Raw genomic sequence first — 6,000 nt, 5'->3', positions numbered from 1 at the left:
AGAAAGCAAAAGGAGCTGCCCTGGTCCCCTCCAGGAAACACAGTAAGGCCACAGCTCTGACAGGCCACATCCGGGCCCTGTAAGTGGTGAGTAATGGGCCATAAATAATGCATCAAGGAAAGGCAGGGGGCAGCTGGTAGGAGGGAAAGCCTCTGCACGTGGAGCTGGAGACCCAGAAGGAATCCCAGCCCCGCCTCCCATGGCTGGAGATCTCCCTCTTATGAGCTCTAGCTTCCCAACATGTTCGCCAGGGACAGCCACCATAATGAGCAGCCGCTGTGACAGTGATAGGAGAAAAAATGAGAAAGTGTGTGAGCAGAGAGGTCTTATGGGGATGTGAAGCGGCATTGTTATTTATTTATTTATTTATTTATTTATTTGTCTCCAGAGTTATCGCTGAAGCTCGGGGCCTGTACTACGAATCCACTGCTCCTGGAGGCTACTTTTTCCCTTTTGTTGCCCTTGTTGTTTATTGTTGTTGTTATTATTGCTGTCATTGTTGTTGGATAGAACAGAGAGAAATCAAAAGAGGAGGGGAAGACAGAGAGGGGGAGCGAAAGATAGACACCTGCAGACCCGCTTCACCACTTGTGAAATGAGTCCCGTGCAGGTGTGGAGCCAGGGACACAATCGGGATCCTTAGGCGGGTCCTTGTGCTTCGCGCCATGTGCGCTTTACTCACTGCACTACTGCCTGGCCCTTGTTGTGGAGTGGAAAATTCCTCGAACTTTCCCCTTAAAGAAAAACAGGACCCGGCCAGTAAGCCACTAGATGTTTTTTTTTTTAATGTGATCTATCTCTTTTTTTAATATTTATTTTATTTATTTATTCCCTTTTGTTGCCCTTGTTGTTTTTTATTGTTGTAGTTATTATTGTTGTTGTCGTTGTTGGATAGGACAGAGAGAAATGGAGAGAGGAAGGGAAGACAGAGAGGAGGAGAGAAAGATAGACACCTGCAGACCTGCTTCACCGCCTGTGAAGCGACTCCCCTGCAGATGGGAAGCCGGGGTTCGAACCGGGATCCTTATGCCAGTCCTTGTGCTTTACACCACCTGCACTTAACCCGCTGCGCTACAGCCCGACTCCCACCACTAGATGTTTAACCAGACCCTGCATAAGGGCAAGCCTTATCAGGACCTTTGCACAGGGTTTAAGGAAAGCTGTTTACCAGATGGTTGCAATTGATGGCAGAAGGATGTGGGGACAGCTACTCTGGCTAAGTCCTATTGGCTGTGTGGTGGTGCGATGTTTAGAATAAGCCCGTGCTTTGCTTTGAGTGGAACCCATGCTTCACTATGTTTAAAATGATTGGATTCCGCACTTTTCATGGCATGTTATTGGTCGTAGAGTGATAAGGTTATACATTCCCCCTCCCTGAGTGTATTCTGAAATCCTATAAATTGTGTGGTTTGAGCCTTGTTTGGGGTCGAGCCTGGTGGACTACTGTCAGTCACCTCTCGACCCGGATTCGAATTCGTGAATAAACATCTTTTGCTTCCTTGCAGTGGATGGTGGTTTGATTTTGCTCGCTAACATTTGGAGGCCCCAGCGAGATCTCCTTGGACGGGGATTCTTGAGGAAACCCCATCCCAGGTCTGGACCCTAGGAGGCCTTGGAGGCTCTGCCCGGCGCCGGTAAGTCAGGCCTGACTTATATACCATTTTTTTGTGATGTTTTGTGACGTTTTGTCCCCGCAGGTTTGATAGAAGCCTGTGGATTGCGGGACACCGTGGTAATCCCAGCCTCAGCACCAGAGGCAACGGCCTCTCGGTTGCAGCCAGGTTGCCAACTGCTTCAGGAGGAAGTAGGTTGAGGTCCTGGGGGAGCAGAAAGGGACCAGCTGGCCAGGGTCTAGCTCCTGAACTAGTGTGGGGTGTGCCATGCCACACTATAGCTGGGTGAGGCCCAGGACTGAAGTTTGACAGACTGTAGGGCCGCAGACTGACAAGTCAGGCACCAGCACATAACCAGGTCAGGCGCTGGTTCGACGGTATTGCAGCCGCCAACAAGGGCTGCAACGGGGAACCGCACCACCCAGGGGGTCTAGGGGCTTTTTGTGGCAGGATTAGCTCCTAGTGTCTGGCTCCGCTGCCGGCAGCAACCCCAGGGGAGGGGGAGCCTGTCGTGGCAGGACCAGCTCTTCCTCTCTGTGTCTATGTCTCTCTAGTGTTTGTTTTTGGCTTCTGTTCTTCTCTCTACTTTGGCAATTCACCAAAAGGTTGACCTTGTTAGTGCAACTAATGGGGTCTGGCCGGAGCTACTCTCCAGTGACTCCCAAAGGCCTGACTTGCAACACCTTAGTAGCAGCGGCCGGTCAGGTAATCGTCACCTCTTGACTGAATGAATGGTCTGTTGTGAACGTTTGTGTGAGTGTTGTGTGCCTCATGGTCAATAGACTATGGGGCTTGATTGGGCTCTAACCTGCGTGTCCGTGGAGTCGTTTCAGCTCAGTGGAGATTCTCAATTTATTGAGACTGAGGCCTGGGATCATACCGCTACTCCTAAGCTAAGACTCCTTAAGGCTCCGCGAGGGTCCCGGCCAGGCAAGCACAGCTGACTGTCTGTCCCCCATAGGGGGGGCAGTTCTTCTTCCAATCTCTAATAAATTTTTTTGAATCTGTGTTTGTGTGTCCGTGTGGTTAAGCGTCAAGCAAGCTGGAGTCCTCATCGACTGAGGCTCTGTGCAACCCCAGTAAAGGAGAGGGTCCTAAGTGGACACCCTTTGGATTAGTTGGGGAAGTGCGGGAGAGTGAGAGGGATTGTGAAAGTGTATGGTGCACCGGACGACGGCGTGTAAGGACAAGGGTGAAAGGGACCCTGAGGTTGATTGCTGGAGTCATTGTTGTACTGTTTGTCTTTCTTCTGTTTCATTTTGACAAGATGGGACAGAGCCAGTCCAAGGACTGCCGCTCAGCCCCCTTGAATGTTTAACTAAGAATTTTTCAGATTTCTCGAAGGGAGCCTCTGGGTTCGGAGCCCAGATGGACGTCTTCACACTGAGGAAGTTCTGTGAAAGGGAGTGGCCAACCTTTGAGGTCGGCTGGCCTGAGGCAGGGAGTCTCGACCTGGGAAAGTGTGCGGCAGTGCACGATGTGATCTTTGGGAACCCCGGGCACCCAGACCAAATACCATACATTGAGGTCTGTATGGTCATTGTTCAGGACCAGCCAAAGTACTTGCGAGAGTGCAAAGGTGGTCCCAGAGGGAAGGAGAAGGCTAAGAGCAGATCGGGAGTGTCTGTGGCCGAGAGAAAGCAAAGAGACAGGCTTCCCAGGAGACGTACCGCTCCTGTCCTCCCCGAAGCCCCCGAATCCCCTCTGCGAGTAAGGAAGTGGAGGAACGAGAACCCTCCTCCTTATGCCGACGCCCCAAGGGCCACTGCCCCTGATTCCACCCTCCAAGTGCCTGATTCCACCTCTGGGTCCCCATCAGGAGTCCTGAGCCCACCTCATACTAGAGCAGGAATGGCTTTTGGACCAGAGCCTGCGTCGGTCGGTCGGGATTTTTTTTGCGGGAGGTAGGGGAGTTAGATGCAGGAGGACGGCCCCTGAGGACTTACATCCCCTTTAGCACTTCTGACTTGTATAACTGGAAAAACCAGAACCCTCCTTTTTCTGTCGACCCAGAGGGGGTGGCAACCCTACTAGAGTCAGTTTTTTATACTCATCAACCCACGTGGGATGATTGTCAGCAGCTGCTGAATACCCTATTCACCCTAGAAGAAAAAATAAATAAATAAAAATAAGAGTAAATTAAAAGAAGACACATTGGTTATTGACTTTATATACTATACTGGTACGTCTGTTTGTTAAAGAGGCCTTCTAAAATTATACAGAGATGTATAGGCCAATTCTGGTCATTAGATTGTCAATTTTGGTAAACTCCTAATTTGGTTTTGTGTATGTCTTACTGGTTACAAATGTATGAGTACAGCAGTGATACCCCTTCAATTATACTGCCAGGTTCTCTTAGGGGGTCTCCAAGGGGCAGTAAAATGGCCCACAGATATCTCTAAGGTAAATAGAATGGCACCAAATTTGGCCTTTTGTTGCTCAAATCCACCCCAGGTATTAGAAGAAAGTTACAGAAGACAGAGAGATTAAAAGAAAGCTGAGAGATTGCTCAGAGGGTTTTTAAGAAGTTGGCAAATGTTTTGACATTAGACTTTGAAAAGAAAGAAAGAGAAAGTTGGGGCAGTGCCCAGAGGGAAAAGAAAAGTCAGAAAGATGGGGCTAAGGGTAGAGAAAGATCAGTGATGTTACTGAAAAGAGAAAGGACACTGGAAGAAAGGCTGTTTTATCAACAAGCCATTTAGACTGCTGGTGGATAAACTTAAAGGCATAAGCCGGGGAGTGCTGACCCAAAAACTTGGGCCATGGCACAGACCCGTTGCCTATTTGTCAAATATGGGACCCAGTGGCTGATGGATGGACAAAAATGCCTGAGGACAATAGCACCTGTGGCACAGCTGGTAAGGAAAGCAGACAAGCCATCACTGGGGCAAGTCCAAGGCCCATCTAACCTGCTACCAAGCTCTGTTCCTAGACCAGCCATGAGTGAAATTCAGTGCTGCCACCAGCCTGAACCCTGCCAACCTGATGTTGGAGATGGATCCTGAGGACCCCCCCCCAAAAAAAAAAAAAGGCTGCAAAGAGGTATGCCTTTGCTACATGGCGTGTGCATGGAGCACGTGGGGAGGGAAGATTCCTGACTCCCACCAGGAAGATGATCCAGCACAAGGAACCTACTGGAGAACACATAAACCCTGCAAGAAGCAGCTGTGACCCATTGTTCCAGACATCAGAAAAAAAAAAAAAAAACTAGAGGGCAGATGAAGCCGCTTGTGCAGCTACACAGCAAGCAGAGCCAGACTTGGCACTGATTCTACTAGACTCCCTGCTTCCAAAGGACCCTGGATACAGTAAGGAGAAAGATAAGATGGGTGAGAGATTAGGACTGGAGACTAAATAGATTTTACAGAAGTAAAGTCAGAGACTTTGGGGTATAAGTACTTGCTGATATTTATAGACACGTTTTCAGGTTGGGTAGAGGTTTACCCAATAAGTCTGAGGGGGCATAGATGGTGAGCAAGAAAATTTTAGATAAAATAGTGCCCAGGTGGAGAGTTCCCTCTCACCATTGGTTCTGGTAAGCAGACATTCACTGTTTTTGTGTCTCAGTTAGTGGCCCGAGAAATGGGAACAAATTGGAAATTTCATTGTGCTAATGAGCCCCATATCTCTGGGCAGGTAGAGAGGTAAATTAGACCCTAAAGGAGACTTTAACTAAATTAACCCTTGAAACTGGCAGGGGATGGGTATCGCTCCTGGCTCAGGCCCTTCTGAGAGTGTACTGCTTCCCATTGTAAACAAACTGTCTCCCTTTAAAATGGCTTTTGGCAGACTGCTGCTGTCATGATCTGTGATGCTCTTGTCTCTGATCCACCCCACCACTGTTACCAAGTTCTTACAGATCTCCAGCCTATATTGCAGGACAAATTAGAATGCTGTGCTATGAGCCTTTGAGAAGGACCAGTCACTAGCTCAACAGAAGCCACCGGTGGTAGGCATCGGGAGTTGGCAACCTCAATCTATCAGGAAGCGGACACATCAACCCTTCAACCTGACATGGCCATTGGGACACCAGAGACGTGATTGCATCTCAAGATGCATCTCCACCCAGTTGGAACCTGGTATCCAGACTTAAACTTCGACCGCTGCAATCTGGTAAAGACTGTGGATGACCAGGAGTCATGGACACCACCAGTTAAGAATGACCATATTGCAGTTAAATGTGTGGGGGACTTCAGATCACTAGGATCTGGATTTATGCCCAATGGACAACAGAGAGGACCCTGTCACTTGCTGCCTGCTCCACAAGACATACCCAGTGGGAAGGACTTTATATCATGATCCTGAGTACACTGACTGCTGCAAAGGTTGCCGAAAAGCGCCACTAGATTCATCACACTTGTTTGAAGAGGACAGTTGCTGATCCCAC

The sequence above is a fragment of the Erinaceus europaeus genome, chromosome 2 (assembly GCF_950295315.1).
Source record: "Erinaceus europaeus chromosome 2, mEriEur2.1, whole genome shotgun sequence".
Taxonomy (NCBI): Eukaryota; Metazoa; Chordata; class Mammalia; order Eulipotyphla; family Erinaceidae; genus Erinaceus; species Erinaceus europaeus.
This window is presented reverse-complemented; position numbering follows the sequence as displayed.